General features: G+C 38.0%; 1 long non-coding RNA gene across 1 annotated transcript in view; it reads right to left on the bottom strand.

Moving 5' to 3' along the window:
• Positions 1-22,610, bottom strand: part of LOC118534507 (uncharacterized) — a 32,413-nt gene that overhangs the window by 6,228 nt on the left and 3,575 nt on the right. The window contains exon 2 of the long non-coding RNA XR_004916716.2: positions 9,010-9,088. This is a non-coding gene — a long non-coding RNA (uncharacterized LOC118534507). The remainder of the gene's footprint in view (positions 1-9,009; positions 9,089-22,610) is intronic.

The following is a 22,610-nucleotide window of genomic DNA, read 5'->3' as shown; positions in this document are numbered from 1 at the left end:
TTGCAACCTCCATTTTACAGACAGGGAAAATGAGATTTGGAGAAATCTAAGAAGTCACTCTCTAAGATCACACTGTGATGAAGACAAATTCCTTTCACTCCTCCCATTGAGAAGTGGGTCTATGAATCTGTATGGGTTCTGCGATTGCTTTGCTCAGTAGATCACAGCAGAAGTGATATGGTGCCAATTTTTGTACTGGAGCTCACATTCCTGTCTCTTAGAAAACTCTTTCCAGGGAAAGCCAGCCACCCTGTAGGAAAACCAACCACCCCAAGACCATTATGCTGTGAGGAAGCCCAAGCTAGCCAAGTGGAAAGGCCACAATGAGAGCAAGATCTTCAGTCGTCCTTCAGCTGTTGCAGCCCAATCACCTCAAGCAGACATGTGAGGGAGTGTGATGGTTAACGGTCTGTGTCAGCTTGACTGGGCAAAAGGATGACCAAATAGCTGATAAAACATTATTTCTCAGTGTGTCTCTGGAAGAGATTAACATTGGAATCAGCAGACTGAGTAATGAAGGTCCCCTCACTAATTCGGGTGGGCATCATCCAATCCATTCAGGGCTTGAATAGAGCAAAAAGGCAGAGGAAAGGTGAATTCTCTCTTTCTTCTTGAGCTAAGATGGCCGTCTTTTCCTGCCCTCAGATGTTGGTGCTCCTGCTTCTCAGCCTTTCAAACTCGCACCAGGACTTATACCATCAGACCTCTGATTTTCACAGACTCTGACTGAATTTCAACACTGGCTTTTCCAGTTTTCCAGTTCACAGGTGGCAGACTGTGGGACTTCTCAGCCTCCAAAGCACGGGAGCCAATTCCTATAACAAATGTCTTCCTACATATATCTATACATATCCTACTGGTTCTGTTTCTCTGGAGAATCCTGACTAGCACAGAGAGGAAGTCTTTGGATGACTCTGCCCTAGCTGATGACCTCAACCATTTTAGAAACCTTAAGTAAAACCCTCCCTTCTGAACTGAATTGATTCACAGAATTATGAGAGAAAACAATAAATTGTTGTTTTAAGCCACTAATTTTTCAGGTAGTTTCCTACATGGCAATAGATAACAAGAACACTGTTATTAAGTGGTAAATTTAGACAGTAGCACGCAAGACCTCTGCAGGTCTACCATTTTCATAAGAATACTAAGTCACCCAATAATATAAGATGGTATTTGCCTTTTTCACCATGTTGACATTTGCACTGATGGTGCCAAAGCATTGGTAGATAAAATTGGGGGCGTCGTAGCCTGAATCAAGGGAGTGACACCAAATAACATGAATAGGCATTACATTCTCACTCAGCCACACACAATTTTTTTTTAAATCCAAGTTTACTTTAAAATGTGCTAGATGAAGCAGTAAAAATTATTAATTTTATATAATCTTGACCACTGTGTATATGCATTTTGAGTATTGTGTGACAAGATGGGAGGACACAAAAAAACCTCCGCTTTTTACCTGCCATTTTGAGGAAAAGCAATTGGTGATTGAGCATGGAGATAAACTAGCTGCATTTTTCATGGAACACCATTTTTACTTGAAAGAACAACCGACAGACAAGCTATGGTTATTCAGGCTTGGGTATTTGACAGGCATTTTCTTGGAAAGGAATGAAATAAGCTTGTCACTTCAAGTCAAATAACTGACACTATTTTTGCCAGTGATAAAATTCAAACTTTCAAGCAAAAATAAAAATTTTGAAAAACTTATATCTGCCACAGTGAACTTGACAGTTTCACAACACTTAAAAACTTTTCTGATGAGTTCAGTGATGTTATAAACACATGTAATTTTTCTGTATTGAATAATGGAATGTGTTAACATTGGGAAGGTCTGCGTAATTCAGTGAAGTGATATTTCCAGCTGGCCAAACCCCCCCAAAAAGCAAAAAAAAAGTCACATAGGAGTTAAGATACATTCAAAGTATAACAACTTTTAAATGTCAGAGAGTGGGGTGCCTGGGTGGCTCAGTTGGTTAAGAGACTGCCTTCGGCTCAGGTCATGATCCTGGAGTCCCTGGATCGAGTCCCCGCATCGGGCTCCCTGCTCGGCAGGGAGTCTGCTTCTCCCTCTGACCCTCCCCCCTCTCATGTGCTCTCTCTCATTCTCTCTCTCTCAAATAAATAAATAAATAAATAAATAAATAAATGTCAGAGAGTGTGTAAAATTTACTGACTTGTTTTCAGAGCCCACATTGCAACTAACCATAAGAAATACCCACTTGTTGAGTTTTAATGTAGTATCAAAGAACAATGTCCATGATTACCTGTTAAAACATTCCTTCCCTTTCCAATTATTTATCTATGTGAGGTCACACTCTCCATACACTTCAACCAAAACAACAGATTGCTATAGATTGAATGTAGAAGTAGATGTGGGAATTTAGCCATTTTCTATTAAGTCAGGCATTAAAAAGATTTACAGAAGTTTAAAACAGCGCCACTCTTCTCACTGAATATCCTGTTTTGGAAAATAGAATTGTTTTCACACACATAACACACACGCACACAAATATGCTATTTATGTTACCATGTAACTGTTTTATTATAATTATTTAAAAATAAATACATATTTAAAAAATTCTTAGTTTTAACTTCTCTTTTTTCTTAGTTTTAACTTCTAATATGGTAAATAGCAATACCTATATAACCCACATAAGTGAAAACACATTGGGGTTTTCAGTAACTTTTAAGAGTATAAAGGAGTCCTGAGATCAATTTGAGAGCCACTCCTCTAAAATAAAACATCACTTCACTCCACACACACATTGATCTGATTACACATCTACTATGAGGTAAGAGATCATATGGCCCAGGCGGCAAAGAAATGGGCCAAGAATCAGAAACAGGCCTATTAAAATCATCTACAGATGGCATCATAAGAAAAATTACAAGCATATTCAATGTAGAATGGCCTGATGGTCACATATCAGAGGCACACCCATAGTAGTGCTTTTTTAATTGTTGCATTTACGATGCTCTTTATTGCTGATAAGCCCTTTGTACTAATTATACCCAAAGACTTCACAATTTATATTTATACCCAGAAACATACAGTATTATGTCATGGAGTTGTTATCAGATGTTAACATAGAAATTTTATCTTTTGTTGTACCCTATTGTCACTAAGCAAGAAAACTAGATAATAAACCTCTGCTCCACATTTATAACAATGTCATTCTTGGCTTGACAGCATGTCTCCTGAAAAATGTCACTGTTAGTTCCTGTCTGGAGAGTGGATTTACTATTCTCTGGGTTCAGACACTTAATGCTCCATAACAACATCCTTATGACATTTTTACAATCTTACTATTACATGAATGGCAAGAGTAAGACTACCAGTAATAGGATGTATGGGGGGGGGGATTAAGTAATTAGAGAAAGATATTAGAAAAGGTGCAATTCTGTGTTATGCTTGGATTCTTTTTTAGAAAAATTTCCAACACAAATTTTCATCTGAAGCTTTTCTGGAGCAGGGCCCTTGGTGAAAATGCTGTTGGTAACTCTGCAATCTATTTTTAGTCTGAATTATAGATAATCCCTTTGTTCTGTTTACAGCCCACACATTCATGAAACATTCCCTCTTTTCCTAACACAAGAATCAGTTGAGGCAGTGCTCTGGGAGGAGAGTCGTATTGTCACTACCGGAAGTATGACTCATTTTGATAAGGAGTCTGCAGCATTTCATCAAGATAGTGTTGCCATGGCAAATAGGTACAGTATCTAGTTCCCTGTGAATCAAGGAGAATAGAATTAACACTTCAAGTTTATATGCAGTTATATTGATATAAATGCATGCATGCATGCTAAGTCAAATACTACTGGAGTTATGTCTTCCTTCTCTAAGGGGCTTATAGGAAATGCTATAAAAACATTTTTTTTTTCTGGTTGTATGAGGAGGGTCAACTGTTTTCCAAAATGACAAAATAACACTATTTTAAACATACATTTTCTTACTCCTTCTGGCAAGTAAAGAATATTTCTTACTAATGGTACTTTCACAGATATAGGGAATGACATACTTTTAAATACTTTATGCTCCTTAAAAATTCCCATGGCTACATCACCTACTCTGTTTCAAATGTGTACTACTGAAAGACCCTAAGGCTTTAGGCTAAAAGCTATACTAATTTAAAAAAGAGTTTTCCATTTTTTTCATGAATAAAAAAATGTTTATGAGAAAGCACTGACTAAATTTGTGCTCAAAAAGAACTGTATATTAATTATGAAAAATTGGTACTGTATATAACCTAAATGTTTCTTTCAGCTCATTGTAAGTATTAGCCCCTTGTCCCTTCGTATCTACTTTCCCACAGGGACATCCACAGACACTGGAAATTGAATTTGGTTCCCTGGGGATGTTAAATAGATCCAACAATGACATGGTTCAGATTATCTAAGGAAGTAACATGTGAAGTAATAAAATCCCAAGGGGTAACTTTCTCCATTAAAAACATTGCTTTTAATGTAAATAAAATTGCTACATTTTGAAATTAAGTTTGTCTCAGAGAAACAGTAATATAGTCAGTTCTTGATTCACTGGGGTAATGGCTATAAGGGGGAGGTGGAATAAGAAGGTATAAGAAGGTAGGTATAAGACCAAATCAGAGTTAAAATATGAACAGATTTAACGTAAATACATTTGGTTAAAATGACATATATCATTTCAAAATGCCTTTACAGCTCTATAAACATTACACCAAAAAATAAAAATAACATGGAGGTTTAAGTACACTCATTAACACAGAAATTATTTTAAAAATGGCCAAAAGCTTACTACCTTGTCACAACTATTCTGTCACCATTTTTTACTTTTTAGCTTTCTTTTTTTCCTTATGGGTCCCACTTTGGTCCCAGGCAAATTACCTTTCCTCAGCCTTTTCTCCAGAGCCTAATTCCCCTGTCCTGACTCTGCAGTGTTTGTATGCACAAAAACACAAGCTCTCCTTTGCCTTGAACATGCATTCAGTTCCAGGGTCTCCCAAAGACGGTGTTGGCCCAGAGCAGAAGCTGCTCAGCGGCTACTAATTTGGCCAGAGAATGACAAGTCTGTGCTGCGGTAAACATAATGTGGCATCTGTTGATCACTCTCTAGTCCCAAGCAACAGATACATCTTCAGTTATTGATGATTTGGGGTCTTAATTTTAAATGATGTGTCCCCAGATCGTTGGAATTAAACCCCAAACAGTGCATGCCATTAATTCACTCATATGTTCATTCGGCATTTACTGAAGGCCTATTACACGCCAATCACTGACTTCAATGACTTCATAGGTAAATAAGAGACCCACACATGAATATTGATCATTTTAGGTAATGTAGTTTGAGCGTCATATTTAAGGGTTTTTTGGTTTTGGTTTTGGTTGCAGAATAATGGCAATCAATTTCGGATAGCTCAAGCAAAAAAAAGGGGGGGGAATTGGAAGCATAATGAAGTGGCTCATAAAATTAAAAAAGAAAAAATCTTGAACAAGCAAGCTTAAGAAAGTAGAGAAACCAGAATATCCCAGTAACCAGCGGAAGTGTACAGATGTCCCTTCGAGTCAGCAGCCTCTGCCTCTCATAGTTCAAAATATCCCATTTCCAGGAGAGAGAGGCTGATTATCTTACTTGAGTGGACAAGGTCAGGTTGTACAAGCACAGCTGTTAAAAACTCATCTGGAGGACCTAGTTGTATCTGGCCATGATCCCTAAATGCAAAGTAGACACTTTAAGATCAGAACTAGCCCTGGACAAAAATCAATACACAGAGAAAAGCCACAAACAACTCAGCCTGGGAGCAGGGGCTGGGGGCAGAGGAATTGGTTAGTAAAACGACTGAGTTTAGAAACACTGCTGGTTGAGTAGTAGTTTGCTAGATGGTTCATGACATTAAAAAAAAAAAAAAGCATTGAGAAAATGAAAAAGGTAGCACTTCTGGGAAAACTTGGTTCATTGTATCTACATGGAAGAGTACTTGTTGAAAAAGTTGGGAGATCCTTAGGATGGATCATCATTAGGATGGAAGGATTCTGAATGCTATGAAGAAAGTCTAAATTATATTTGCACATCCTAGTGCATTTGCCCAGAATATACTTGAAAGAATCCTCTAACCCATCCTCTTGGGAAACTTCAGCTAATCTTTGAAACCAGATGGAAATCCTCGAACTGTGTACTGGCTTCACAGATAAGCTATGTGCTACCTATATATATTACTCATTCATACCTTTTATTGCACTTATTTTGTTTTATTGTTATAATTTTGTTTATATGTCAGAGTAAACTATGGATATGTGAATGGCCCCGCATCTAACTTAATTTCTTGTATACAGAGGTACTCACCTAAAGTTTTCTATAAATGAACTGAAGGCAAAGGGGAAATCAAAGGATTTTGAGCTGGGTCTGACAGAGTCAGATTTGTGTGATGTTCTGTAATCATAGATTAGAGCAGGGTAAGACTAAAGACAAACAGGTTATTGGAAGAGGCTGCCTAAAAACGCTACGAGCAGCTATGAATGCAATGGAGAAGGGTGAATTGTGAATAAATCATATTAAAACTTAAGAGGTAAAGAAATGCAGGCTTGAAGATGAGTTTCAGATTTCAGAGTTGGTGAGTGGATAAAAATGGCAGTAACAATGTTTAAAGTAGCAAATATAAGTAAGGGGGAATGTTGATGCGGAAAGCAATAGGTTTCATTTAGGAAATGTTGTATGTGGGATATAACTGGGACATCATAGTAGATTCAAACCCAGACCAACTGGCTCCAGAGGGTGTGCTTATAACCCCTAAACTGTGCAGTTTAACTCCTAAGGGATGTTGTGAGCATTAAATGTGCTAACAGTTATAAAGGACTTAGTACAGAGTTAAGGAATTGTCGAATTTGCTGTCATTGATCTTAAGAGTGGGAGGCTGTAAATCTTCACCAAAAATATCAAGATTGTGTTTCCACTGCTCAAAGCCAGCTTTTGATGACTTTGATCAACAAAGGGCATGATGGGACTTCTTTAAAATCTGGCCCCAGCATACAGCTCAAAAATGCTTTCTCTTTTACCTTAAGTTAGATCCATCTTCAAGGACAATGAAAAGTTTATCAGGTCAGAAGGTGTGACCAGAAAAAGAAACTCTAGAAATGATGAAGTTATTTTTATAAAACTTTTCCTTACATGATATTTCTATTATATTCTAGAAACAGGAGTATTAAGCAGTTAAGCATAAACATTCAAATATAAGATCTGGGAATGTGGCTCAACTAAAATTTTCAAACTTTTATGATCATTAGTTTGTACTGAGCTTCTATTTCACATTTATAAAATTCAATGACGAAAAATCAAATGAATGATTCGGTCAATCTTTCCTTGGAAGCAAGGCTTATGTGTTATTCATATTAGTAATTCTAGTGTTGGCACATGGTTATCACATAGTAGGTACTCAAAAAATTGTCTTTGAATTAAATTAATAGTATAAATTAGAAATATTTTTGAAAAATCCTTTAAAAAGTATATTTAGTTAGCTAATTTGTTATGCCCTGCTTTTACTGAAATTTTCTCTGAAAAGTATAAAAGTTCAAATAATTTAAACACATAATAACTGATAGTATAACTTTGTTTGACAACCTGCTAAAAATTATCTAGTTAACAGGGGACTCGGGCAAATTCACGTATTCCTGCCATTGCTGTGGCGCTCACATAAGAATAAATAAAAACAGGCAAAGAAATACTAATAACTAATAAATGATAAACATAATAGGCCATGTCCAGTTTGGTCTGACATTGATCACAAAAAGAAAGAAATTTCTCTGATTTTGCTCTCTTCTTGCCCCACAGATATTAATAAAAGAAAAAGATGGTTAATCAAAATGGGTTGGCTTAATATAAAGGAGGCAGCTGAAAGCTATAGCCTTCTGCAGGGCCATATAAGGAAATGAGTTCAAAGTCTACATTTTCAATTAACAGCTCTAGCAATTATTCATGAAACCTGAGTTCTGAACCACCTGAACCAAAGCAGGCACCAAAAAAGAAATAATCCATAAAATGTGATAAACAGGATTAATCCATTTTATTTAGCATAATAATTCTCTGGCGCATTTTTATTGACTTGCTAAGCAATAGGAAAAAAAAGACTATTTACATCATTTCTCATAAACACTGATGTACAGTCCTAGTGATAGAGTTTGTGCACTCTGATGACCCAGATTTTCAGATCTGCAAATCTTAACTACAAGCTTCTTTCTTCAAAATGCAATAAAAATTTAAATAAACATGTGGAAATATGCCCTTTTGCTTTTCACTTTCTGCAAAACACTGTGGTATGAACAGTCTAATATTCAATGCGCATTCATTTCACAATCTAAAATAGCCAAATGCAATTAACTCTAATATGTTTGGTGAAGGGTTTCCCAAGAGAAACAAATATCATCCTACAGATTAAGGGATGTAAAATGAACCACCAACCCTACACAGAAATACGCTGATTTGATTTTTTTTAAAGTTTAATGGCATTTTATTGCAATACTAATCCTTGTTCCTTTTATTACCTTTAAATATTTAACTGTCTTCCATCATGAGCTCTCCAATTTCTTTCAGCTTGGCCTCAGCACAGCTGGGCCACTCTAAGAGCTCCCAGTTGTATAACTAATGAATAAAAACCATAGGAACAATGATCTCGAGAGTATATTGGGCTGCTGAATAAAGGAAATAGTCTCAGGGTCTCTAAGGACCTATCTCCCTTCCATAGTACTTTCTGGACTATTATGTAAAGAAGAAATTTAGGTTTAGAACATGGAGTTCAAAGGAATCCAGGCCAGGCCACTGTCTCCAAAAACCCTGCACTTCCTATCTATTTGCCTATATGTATTTCTATCTTATGTCGTCATCTCTCTATCCGTAGAACTACTCTACCACCAGAGTTTCGATATTTGACACATTATGGGACAAAGCCTATTATACAGACAGACAGGTATTAGGTAGATACTAAGGTAAATAAGATAGTCTCTGCCATAGATGGCCAGTGTTTAATGTGGAAAACTCACGTAAAAAAAGTCACAATACTCTACAGGATGTAAATATAGGCTTTATTGTGTCCCAAAGGTATCCATCTTTCTTCTCATCCTAGAAAAACAAAACAAAACTAACATCATCTACAAAGTCTTCCTCATGAAAGAAAAAGAAAAGTAAAAGTTCTCCCTAATCTAGTGACCCATCCACCTCTCACCAAGATTTTAATCACTCAACTAAACACATTGATATTCATGGCTTTATTAATTCAGCTCTTGGTTGTTTGGTTCTGTGTATACTTTTACTCTGTAGGCTTTTTGGTCTTATTTCATAGTTGCTCACTGTGCATGTGGCATATACATAGCATGACAGTTAAAAACGGAGTCTCTGAAGCTTTCCTCTCTGGTTTGAAACCCAGCTTAACCATTTCCTAACTGTGTTCCCTTAGGAAAATGACAGCATTTCCATGCGTCCATGCTCATCTGAAAGTTTGTGTAATAGCAATTCCTACCTCATGAGGTTGGGTGTTAATCGTATTCTAGAAAACATTTTCAGTATTTTATACTTTGACATCTTGGGACCTTGGGGACCCAGGAGGGGACTGACTCTCCTAAGGTTAGCTAATTCTCTGAGAGGAAACAACTTGCCTGCGAGCACAACTTTGATATGCAAACCAGCAAATCACAAATCCATACCTCCACCCACCTCCTTTGATCAGGCTCCTGCAGTCCAGAGCACTATCTGCCTGCCTTAAAACACCACAGGGCCAGGTCCTGAACAACTAGGAATCACCCCTAGAGCCCAGAGCCTACAGAAATTATTCAAACTCTCCAATCCTAAACCTGCTCGGTCTGTTTTACCTTGCCTCGCCGATTCCTTCCTGTGAAAACCATGATAAAAGCTGTTGACCATGCTTTCCCTGCACCCCTCTGCCTCCTGACTGACCTTTGTACCATCTCATAGGGCCCTAAGTGGCATTGTGTGTCCCTTCCTCCTGGGAACTGTGGGTAACCAGTTATATTATCAATGACAGTCTTCTGATCTGTTGGCTTCACAATACCTGAATAATAATAAAACCCACATTTTAAGTAAGTTGTTACAAATATTCAATTATATATTATATTCATTGCATATAAACGTCTTAGGACAGTGCCTCACATTATAAACACTCTAATATCAATTATTTTGTTTGGTCTTATTTTCATAGAAGTACATGCATATAGACATTAAATAGCCAGCACTTACTTTCATTTATTCAACTTACATTAATTCAACATTTCCTATTGCCAAAAATTATGTTAGACATGGAGGCAAAACATTGAACACAGAGTATGGTCCTTATCCACATGCTTACAATCTTGTTAACAAACGTAATACTCTACGCTGTTTCCTCTTGTTCTTCAGGAGTAATTACAACTGTTGGGTTGATAGGCTATGCTTAAAAACTTTTTTAAAAATCAAATCAACTTTAAAGCTTACATCTTTCTAAATATTCTTCTTCGCATTATTCTAAGTACAGTTTTCACAGTATTAATTTTTGTTATTCATCTCTACATCAGTCTTTTCTCTTTTACCATTTGATGATAAGGAGAGGAGCCTAGAGCATTATGGCAAATGATGACCATGGGAAGTAGTTACATAACATCCTCCCACTCACATATTTCAGACATTGAACTTTCAAATGGCAGCATCACACCACTGACTCGCAGCTAGTCATCGAATAGAATCCAAATAATTTCAAGCCCTCATTTTTGCATGGTCAGTCAATCTCCATCTGTATAGTTTGCTTTTTGTTTTTAAATGTCTGCTACATATCTGTGAACTTCTCAGCTCCTCCTATCTGGTTACCAACATGTTAAGTATACTTGAGAGTATCTGCCATGCCATTCCCAATGTCACTAAGTCTCCTAAGCAACTGTCACTCCTGCTGAGTAAGCCTCACACCCAGTAACCCTGACACCTCCATCCGCAGATACAAAAACATAATGCAAGAGTAACCAAATCAGAACCTTTCTCTTCTCTCTCCCTCTGTCTCACACATACAAAGACTACAGCCCGTTGGTTCTGGGTAATAATGATGAGTAGCCCCTAGACTGGTAACCATGTTCATTTATTCAAAAAGATTTACTGAGCACATAAAGCAACAAACAACACATGAGCCATCCAAAAGCCTTCCTGGTGAAGGAGTGTGATCATAAGCAAACAACTGCATGAGGAATTATTTCCAAATCTAGATGAGGCTTTCCTTTTCTAGGACCTTGTACCGGAGAAGACTAAGAAGGGATGTAAAAGGACTGGACGTGGGATATGTTCTGCATTCATGCCTATGTGTTTTGAGGGAAGGAACTATAGAGAAGGGGTCCCTCAAAGAAGTAACTCCAAACTGCAACTTGAAAAATAATTAGTTGGCCATGCAAAGGGGGAGGGAATAAATAGTTTAGGCAGGAGGCACCAGATGTGTAAAACCTCTGAGATAGGAAGGAGTTTGCAACAGGAGTAAAATGGAAGACCAGGAGGCTGGACCCTGGTGAGGAATGGGAAGAGTAGGGTGGACCAAGCCTTGAAGGCAGACAGGGGCCAGATCATGACCAACCTTATAAGCTATCGTAAGGAATTGGAACAATGTATAAATAAAATGAATCAGTAGAAAGAGAACAAGGAAGAATGAAGCAAAAATAAGAGACCATGGGGCCCCTGAGCCATGCCCAGTTTCAGTTCTCTGCAACCTCTCTCCTCTTCAATCTACCCTCCATGCTACCACTACTGTGATCTTTGTTAATACACATTTTTTTCTTTTAAGATTTTATTTATTTATTTATTTGTCAGAGAGATAGAGAGAGCACAAGCAGGGGGAACGGCAGGCAGAGGGAGATGCAGGCTCCCCGCTGAGCAAGGAGCCTGATGCAGGACTTGATCCCAGGACCCTGGGATCATGACCCAAGCCGAAGGCAGACGCTCAACTGACTGAGCCACCCAGGCACCCCTGTAAATATACATCTTGTTTTACCACTTCCCTGTTTAAAAAAGTATGATGACTGTCCATGTCTTAAGGATATAACCCCAGTATACAATATACTTTTCTAGAATCATCTTCTGCCACTTCATCCCATACACCCTGCATTTTAATCATACCAGACTATTCATTGTTACTTAAAAATGGCATTATATCTCCTTATTTTTGCTTATGTCCCTTCTCTTGTATGTCTTGTCTGCATTGGAAATTATCTGCAAGGTTCAGATGGCATCTCATCCGTGAAGTCTTCTCAGACTATATTTTCTGTACTCCAATAGCATTTTATCCATGTTATTTATATGAAATACAGCATTTTAATTTTTATTTGTGCATTCTACCCTCAAACTATGAGTATTGTATGTGTATTTCATGTTGATTTTTCACTGTACCTAGTAACTAATACATAGTACCCAAAATGCTTAATGAATGAATACAGATATTATGTTTTGGTTAAAACCAAGACATTTTATTGCACTCCCAAACTGAATTTTACATATGATTAATGGTCTTTTTTCCACTGAGTCATCCAGTCACTAGACATTAAGATGCAATAGAAGAGAGCTCTAAATTATATATTACAAATACATAATTTTTACTAGTTATAGATTTTTCTTACCTAAACTATATGACTACATTGAAACTATTTATATACTTAAAAAGATGAGGTAATATATGAAAATGTTAATGAATCCTTTTCTTTAAAATAAGTGGTTCAAGGAAAGTAGTGAAGCAGAAGACAGGTAAGAGATAAAGAAAATCATTTTCCTTTTATATTTAAGTGACAGAAACAACAGGCTATCCTAGGGAACTTTAAAGTCAATAAAAAGCTACCTGTCCAAAATAATCTTAGGAAACTTCTACTAATGGGAAATAAAATGAAATAAATAACTTTTAAGGAGTCCTAGCAGGCCTCTGATACTCAGATTGTGATCCCTTACAGAAATCAAATACTGGGGTGCCTGAGTGGCTCAGCTGGTTAAGCATCTGACTCTTGATTTCGGCTCAGGTCATGACCTCAGGGTCGCGGGATCATACCCTATGTCGAGCCTCACGATGAGCCCCATGTTGGGCTCCTTGTTCAGCAGGGAGTCTGCTTCTCCTCTCCCTCTTCCCCTTCCCACCTATCCCCCTCCTGTTCGTCTCTCTCTCTCTCTCTCTTGCTGAAATAAATAAATCTTGGGGGCAAAAAAGAAATCAAATACTGTCAGAACCAGGAGGCTTTATTCTGGACACAGTTCTGATACATATAAACTCCTGGATCTTGGAGTTCACCCATCTTTCTTGGACCATTTGTCTATTTGCTAAATAATGAAGACAGATTACACAAAATTACTTGTAGTTCTTATATAGTCTATGATTGTACATCTCAAAGACAATATTTTTGTAAGACCCAAATATAAACTACTCTCCATTAAAATGCTGATAAAATTGACCGTAGGATATTGTGATACTGTCTTACACATATGGATGATATTGACACTACCCTTTTTTAAAATTGACCTTCTTTGGCATCATCATTCCACACTCTGCTAATGCCCACCGGTTGTAACATAAACAAACATGCTGGCACTTACAGTATGCTCGGGCAAGCTGTTTCCCTAAGAATGGCTCCTGGGAGCATTTGTGCCAGGATTATAACTCTCTTTGCAGAATTCCAACAGCAAATTTTCCTTCCGGCTTAGCATCCTGCTGACCCAGTTTTCCACACAATATTGCCCGCAGCTCCAGACAGTCTGCTGAAATAATGATTGCACCTCTATCACCTTTCCCCTACTAGGTGAGGAGCTCCCTCTCTGTGAGGATTGCTGTTAATGAGAGGTAACGACGTGCATATGTGCTCCCGCTTCCCACAGCCCAGGCCAACATCTTTAGTCGATCTTTAACAGAGAACTATACCAGACTCACAGTTCTCCTTAGCAGAGCCTTACACAGAGCCACTAATAATCAATTAGGGTTGGGATCTGAGATGGAACTTGCCACCCTAGGCCAGATGGTCTCAACATCTACCTCCTACCTTTAATATAAAATAACCGGAGAATATATTTTAGAATCTATTCTAAAATCACTGAACAAGTTCAGAAATATGTAGAAAAAACTAAGCCTAATTTGAGCTGGTTCTCCTGGTTTCATTAAATGTGTATAATTAGAGCTTATAGGATATTAAGAAATTTTAAAAAGGACTATCTTTTCATCTTATAACCCGGACTCAGTATTAGAGGAAGATAAGATCCAATTGCCTTCATTTCCTTCTTTAATGATACTGTTATTGACTATATAACGTGCGGGGTTCATAGGTCTAAGGCAGAATTTCTAAAATTTAGCAATGACTAAGGAAAAGCTTGGCAAGTTTCTGATATCCATTAGGATCACAAAACAAATATCTCTATGACCTAATCCTAGTTGTCTGGGGTATAGACAACTGATGTCAAAATTTGAAAGCATTAAACTTAAGCTACCACCATTTTGTATTTCTTGTTGTGATTAAAAACCTCTTGAGCAAACAGTGTTTTCAGACCAAAAAAATAAAAGGATGACCGAAGAATCAAGGTTGCTCTCTAGCCCAGAATAATTTGTAAATACAGGCTATGTTTAAACCATTCATTTTTTTCCTAAGATTTACTTATTTATTTATTTTAGAGAGAGAAAGAGAGAGAGAGAGAGAGAACCCATGAGTGGGGGGAAGGGCGAGAGAGAATCTCAAGCAGACTCTCCCCCTGAGCAGGAAGCCCAACACAGGGCTCAATCCCAGGGCCCTGAGATCATGACCTGAGCGGAAATCAAGATAATCAAATTATCTGACTTAGCCACCCAGGAGCCCCTACGTATAAACCATTTAAAAACAAGTGAGCAATAAAAAAAAGCCACAGGCTTTCCTAGCTGTATGCATTTTGGCTTGGTTTCTCTCAGCAAAATGGTTGAATAAAACCTTACATATACACCAAGTTGTTGATCAATGTTGTGGATAATCCCAAATATGAGATAAACTAACATCCTTTTACTTCATCATCTAACTACAATATCTGACTTCACAAAGAACTCACAGATTTGGAAACTTTGAATGAGTATGTGAAATAAGAAAGAGGAAAAATTATCATCGTCTTCTTGGCAGAGAAAAGAACCAATTTTGGGAGGTACCTATCTCTTTGACTTATTCCAGCACCAGTCTAATGCTGGGCTGTCCAACATGGTAGCCACTAGCCATCTGTGGTGACTGAGTTCTTAAAATGTGGTGAGTACAAATTACATGCGGGACATATAAGATACACACTGGATTTTGAAGCCTTATTACAAAAACGAATATAAATAATGGAAAACACTTAGGTTTTAAGATCATATGCTACATACTTGTCAGATCTTCTCAACAACCCTGTAATAGAGTGACCAGTGGTCCCAGTTTGTCTGCACTGAGGGGTTTTTAGGATGTGAAACTTCAGGTGCGAAAAACCTGAAAACATACAGAGGAAAACAGGATGAGCTGGTCACCCTACCTATATATTAAATATCAATAACCCCATTCTACAGATGAAAACAATTGAGGTTCAGAGAGTTCCAGTAATTTGTTCAAATTCACACTACTAAAAAGTGGCAGAGAAGGGATTCATGTTGTGCCTGGTCTGCATTACACAGTATAAAAAGTGTATTCTAGGGGTGCCTGGGTGGCTCAGTCGTTAAGCGTTTGCCTTCGGCTCAGGTCATGATCCCGGGGTCCTGGGATCCAGCCCCGCGCGGCGGGCTCCCTGCACAGTGTGGAGTCTGCTTGAGATTCTCTCTCCCTCTGCCGCTCCCTCTGCTTGTGCCCTCTCTCTCTCTCTCAAATAAATAAAAAAATTTTTTTAAAGTAAAATAAAATAAATAAAAATAAAATGTGTATTGTACTCTCTTCCCATCAGAGAAGATTGTTATGTGGTTTTTTTATTCATTTCTCTAATTTACACACGTAAAATATATCATAGTAAGTGTTATTTCGAAGTCTGAAATAACAATAGCTAATGTCAGTGTCTGTTGACTTATTTACTTCTTATTAACTCTATGAGACAGGTACTGCTATTACCCCCATTTTACAGACAAGGAAACTAAGGCAGAGATAGGTTAAACAACTTTCTCATATAACCAGATTTTCGGCAACTGGACTTAACCAAGCCAGTCAGGCTTCAGTGTTGTTAAGCTGTGTTGTTAAGATGGCCCTTCTGAACGGCTTGTCAGTGAACATTGCAGGTGCTTCAGATTTCCTGGTACTGGAAAGGGATAGGAAGAGCTGGGGGGAGTACGGAGAAGTAGCACGCTAACCGGGACTCCAAATCCACCTGTAAACACTAAATTCCACAGGATTAATATATTCGGACTCCACAAAGAGTAAAGGTCGGGCCCTAAATACTTTTCATGTAACATTGTCATTTTTGAATTCTTAATTTTTGATTTGTCTTCTGGTTCACTGATGTGTATTTTCCTGTTACTTTTAAAAATACATGGGTGATATATTTTCTGAGAATTTCCTTATGTAAAAATAAATTTTGCTGTCTTTATTCATAAAAGAATTGGTTTTCTATAAAATTTTTGAATTAAATCTTTTTCCCCTCTGAGTTTTATAGAAAATTAGTACTAAGTTGGTTGTTTCATTATCTTTCTGCCAATATGTACATAGTGGAGGAGTCATCCAATGTCATCATGATTTTTTTCTTTTCTTTTTATTTAAAACCAATTAATTAACATATAGTTTCAGAGGTAGAGTTCAGTGATTCATCAGTTACTTATAACACCCAGTGCTCATTACATCACGTACCCTCCTTAATGCCCATCACCCAGTTACCCCATCCCCTCAGTTTGTTTCCTAGAATTAAGAGTCTCTTATGGTTTGTCTCCTTCTCTGATTTTGTCTTATTTTATTTTTCCTTCCCTTCCCCTACGTTCATCTGTTTTGTTTCTTGAATTCCACATATGAGTGAAATCACATGATATTTGTCTTTCGTGATTTTCATTATTACAAAGGAGCTGCTTTTTATGACCTCAATGTTTTTGAAGTATTTTATAAATCTACTGGGAATTTTTTTTAAAGTATTACCAAAATGTGCCTACCTATAGATCTCTTTGTGTTGATTTTTGTCTGGAACATAGAGAACCCCTTTAACTGCCATTATCAACCCAGGACATTTTTCAACAATTATCTTTTATGGGTGCTTCTGATCCAATTATTCTAGTCTCTAGAACATGTATAATCTTGAGATTGACTTTCCATTTTTGGCTTGTCAGATCTATCATTGCCCTCCTCATCTTTTTTTACTATTTTGCCTTTTTCTGTACATTCTGAGAAAGTTACTCATTGTTCACATTACTAATGCAATTTTCTGCAGTGTCAAATCTGTCTTTTACTGTCTCCAGTGTGAATTTTAATCCAGATATTGAATTATCATTTCAGCTTGCATATATATGAGCAGGTAGCCCGATGCGGGGCTCCATCCTGAGATCCTGAGATCATGACCTGAGCCAAAGGCAGACGCTTAACTAACAGAGCCACCCAGGTGCCCCTTTTTCTCTGAGGTCTTTCTTTCCCAGGTAATTTTTCATAATTTCTAAGATGGATTTCTTTTTCTCTTCAGTTATTCAACACTGAGTAATTCATGCCTGTCTAGATTTTCAACATTTATTGATAGAAAACATTTAGTGATGGCAAATAAGCAAATTAACCCTTGCCCCCACCCTCAGCTCTGTCCTAATACAATCTCTCTCTTATGATCTATAATGTTATGGCAAGTAAATAAATATGTTCTCAGACCCACTCTCGGTATACTAGTAGCTTTTAATCTAGTGAGATCCCTCTGCATTGAAGTGGGACTTTCCACTACCCATCGTGTTCACTAGCTCTCCCATCCTATTCACAGTGGAGTCGGGACACTACAGGTCACAGAAAGGACTGATACCAGGGCTCCAGGCATCCTCTCTACAGGACTTGACTTGTATGGAGCATGGTTGCTAGAATGCAACATGAAATCTCCAGTAAATACTCTACACAACCACCCTCCTCCTGCCTAATATCCCCTCGACTGCCTTTACCGTGTATATGGGACTTGGGGGGAGACAAGAAGAGCAGTTTAGTCCTGCCCCAGGTTTTTGTGGGTTCAGACCCTCTCATGTGAGTGCATCTGGAGGGAAGAAGTGACAAGGTGGCCTCAAGAAGAAAAAAAAATCATTTTTCTACCCCTTTCAAGGAGATAAAATCATAGTAAAACATCATAAAAGTAGGAGTCTATTTCTCGCACTTTAAAATCCCTTTTCGGACGCCTGGGTGGCTCAGTCAGTTAAGCAACAGACTCTTGGTTTTGGCTCAGGTCATGATCTCAGGGTCATGAGATCAAGCCCCATTTTGGGCTCCCGGCTCACTGGGGAGTCTGCTTCGCCTCTCTCTCCCTCTGCCCCTCCACCTGCTCCTGTGCACGCACGCGCACACTCCCTCTCTAAAATAAATAAATAAATCTTAAAAAAAAAAAAAAAACTTTTGTGTTTCAAAGGTCAGCATCAAGAAAGGGAAAAGACAGGGGGCACCTGGGTGGCTCAGTCGTTAAGCGTCTGCCTTCGGCTCAGGTCATGATCCCAGGGTCCTGGGATCGAGCCCCGCATCAGGCTCCCTGCTCAGTGGGGAGCCTGCTTCTCCTGCTCCTTCCCGCTTGTGCTCTCTCTCGCTCTCTCTCTCTCAAATAAATAAATAAATATTAGAAAAAAATAAATAAAATCCCTTTTCACCGTTCTTCCAGTTACCAAATCTTCCTCTCAGATTTTGGCACTAGGTTAAGTTTTGGTTTCATACTGTGGTGGCATTGTGAGAATTCCTCTTCATCTGCATCTTCACAGGGACTGAGAGTCAGGAGCATCGCAGGGAGGATGAGCTGGAGAACTTTCAAACAAGAAAAGCTTTAGTTCAGCCGAGACTTTACGCCTTCTATTTTTCAAGAGTTCCTGGTATTAAATATAAAATATTTTTCATTTAACTTTCTTCATGATTTTTTATTAATCTTTGAAGTTCAGTAGAATAACCAACTCACAATGCTTTTGATCTCTGATGTGGCTGCATAGTGACTCTTTGAACACGCTGAGCTAGGTAATTTACATATCAACCTAAAGAGCATCAAAGATTCATGAAGCAGTTTTGAGTGTTGTACAGGCAGTTTATGTGGTTTTGACACCTCTGCTGAGTCACCTAACAGGTAACTGGGTTACCTGAAAAGGACAATGGTGACATTTGACCCTACCGCTGTGTTTCATAGGACAATCACATCAGAATAACTACCTTCTACATTAAAGCACTATTGCATTTGACCCAACAACGTTAAAGCAGTACTGTATGAACAAAGCCATCATAAGCGGACTTCAGGAGTCTATTTTGCACTGGCAGGAGATGATGTAACAGGACATTTCCATCTCTGCTATTACAAATAAAATATTTGCATTAGCAACATTATACATGCAGATTCCAAAACAAATTCAGTTTAAAGATTCATCATAATTGGAGGCACTGTGTTATTAACTACTGTAATTTCCTGTAAATTCTCTATAATTCAGCCTAGATACTACTTCTAAAATATTGTCCTTTTTCCTAAGTCAGCTGTACCTCTAGCACTGCCATCCTAATGATCCTCTGATGAAATCTCTTCTTGAGAATATGTTTAAACATCTAATTCCTAGAATCAAGGTACATTATTTAAAAATGTTTACTTTGTACTATCATTCTTATGTAGTACCTCCCTTGTGAGACCAGACAGCATTTTCTCCAACTTCTCACTTCACTAACACGAAGTTTCCATGAATTGAGATCCCAGTACCTCAACCACAAATACCAAATAAATCAGGATAATAAGTCAATGATAAAGGCTTTAATTCTATTTTCTTCTAATTAAATTGGTATATAAATAGGTTTTTTGTTTTTTGTTTTAAAGAAAAGGAGCACAGAGAAAAACTCACAGGTTAATTGTGGTCAGTAGAGCTATAATATTTCTAATAATAAATTGAACAAAAATTCAGGTGGTTTTTGTAATATGCTTGCTGATGCATATCTAGTGCCAGTAAAAATATTATGAACATCATAAATTCAGAATTTTCCTAGCTACACTTTAGAAAATTGATAAATTTCATATGTATCACTACACTAAGCAGCCTAGGAGACTGAAGAAATAAATTTTAAACAGCATATACAATGCAAATGTCTGAATTTAGTTCAAAGACCTACTTGTTTGGAGCATTTTTATGACTACATTTCTATTTGATATATGGGATAAGTGTACCATTTAGAAAATCTGAAAAATAATGACAAAATGAAAAATAAAATCACCACAGGGAGATAATTACAGTACATACTTAAACTATGAATTATAACAGGTAAGACTATACAAAAAGTTCCCATTACAATAATGCACTTCTATTAACCACATATTTTATTTTATACATAGGTATATCTCAGATACATGGATCTGCATAAGGTTTTTAAATCTTCTAAATGTTTTGCAGTGTTTGAAAGTCCTTTGTATGATGAACCAATGATTTACATAGAGATGAAATGGATGACTCCTGTGTGTTTATAAGTTTCAGACAAGCTTCCCACTCCTACCCATCATGCTCCTTACTTACCTACCTCTACTGCCCAGCTGGTGGATACTTGGGAAATAAAAGTTAATTTTAAAATTTACCTTAGCAGAGCATTATTGGAAAAAGAGATCTGCCAACAAATTCATAAAGTATGCCCAAAGAAGTTTTGAGTTAGTCACTACTATTTCAAATTATATATTTCTCTCTTAATAAGTAATCTTTCCATTTTAAGACAACTGACGGCTTATGGAGATGTCAAACATTAATTTCACATAATAGTTTGAGTTTAAGTAGCTCATTTTATCAGCAAATCAAGATTATTTTTGCCATTAGACAATAAAAAAGAAGATATTTTATGGTTTATACAATTTTTATCATTATTGTATAAACGCACCTTCTATCAAAATCTTATTTATATTTTCTTTTCAACATCTGCTTCTAGAATATGATCAAATCTTAATTTTTGCCTTCATTCTACTAAAATTTTAGCAAAACGTAGAATGTAAAAATGTTGAAGATAGTACAAGAGTATTACTTTTTTGTATTAATCTCTGGATTTTTATTTTCTGAATTTCTAATGCTTTGACATCTTGCTGACACTAAGGGAACTGATCTTTGAGGGTTAGCTAATTCCTAGAGATAGCGAACAATTTGCCTGGGACATGCCTTTCATAGGCAAACTAACACATCCAGTGTCCATACCCCAACTACCTTCTCTATTGGCTTTCCCATTCTGGGCCTCTATCCGCCCCCCCCACCCCCACCCCAGGGATATCCCCTACACTTCAGGGCCTGCTAAAACCATTCAAACTAACCCATCCTAAGCCTGCTTACCCTGCCTCACCTATTTCTTCCCAAAGAATCTAAAAAAGCCTCTTTTTAGAATCTAAAAAAGGCTCTTTTTTTATATATATAAATTTGATTTATTTATTTGACAGAGGGAGAGCACAAGCCCGGGGGAGGACAGAGGGAGAGAGAGAAGCAGCTCCCCGCTGAGGAAGGAGCCTGACGACGTGGGACTCATCCCAGGAAGCCGGGATTATGACCTGAGCCGAAGGCAGGCGCTTAACAGACTGAGCCACCCAGGTGCCCCCTAAAAAAGGCTCTTGCCCACATTTTCCCCTGCTCCCTCTGCCTCCTGACTGACCCCGTGGCTTCCCCACGTGCCCTCTCCTCTTGGAAACTGAGTAATTATCCTTTCAATGACAATTGTCTCCTGAACTATTGGCCTGGCTATACCCGAGTAATAATAAAACATGCACATTTTGAAACACATTTCACCTACGTGTAAGTTTTTGTCTATAAAAATTTCCTGTTAGTTAAGAAGCACATAATGTGAAATCTGGCTCAGTCATTAAGCGTCTGCCTTCGGCTCAGGTCATGATCCCAGGGTCGTGGGATCGAGCCCCGCATCGGGCTCCCTGCTCAGTGGGAAGCCTGCTTCTCCCTCTCCCACTCCCCCTGCTTGTGTTCCCTCTCTTGCTGTCTCTCTCTCCTTGTCAAATAAATAAATAAAATCTTAAAAAAAAAAAAAAGATCTTCAAGGGGTCAAACATTCCCCATCTTAATTCACTGCGATCAACAAGTCTCAACACTATTTGTACTCCCTATCAAAACAGGTGATTGCCACTCTGCTGACAGCATGTCCTTACTCTAATTCAGATCTGTACACTAGAGTTTCTCAACTAGTGTGAAGCTAACGGGTTATGGTCTGAGAAGGGATCCATCTCTTTACCCCTCATGGCTCCCAAAGCAGCCAGGACTCCTGTGCTGGTGACCTCTGGCTATCAATACCCTGCCCAGGCTCTCCCAGTTTGCTATATAAATATTATTATTTAATCTGTGTGTAGCATCTTGAAAAAATTGGCAGCACTACTTTTAAACTAATAATCATTAAGGAGTTTGGACTGTGGCGTCCACTTCCAGGTGATCCCCAGGCAGATTTAAAATGTAGACTCCAGGGGCGCCTGGGTGGCTCAGTCGTCAAGCATCTGCCTTCGGCTCAGGTCATGAGCCCCATGTTGGCCTCACTGCTCAGTGGGGACCCTGCTT

Source organism: Halichoerus grypus, chromosome 4 (assembly GCF_964656455.1).
Source record: "Halichoerus grypus chromosome 4, mHalGry1.hap1.1, whole genome shotgun sequence".
Classification (NCBI taxonomy): Eukaryota; Metazoa; Chordata; class Mammalia; order Carnivora; family Phocidae; genus Halichoerus; species Halichoerus grypus.
Note: the sequence above shows the minus strand (reverse complement) of the source record. Positions and strands in the feature narration are given on the sequence as shown.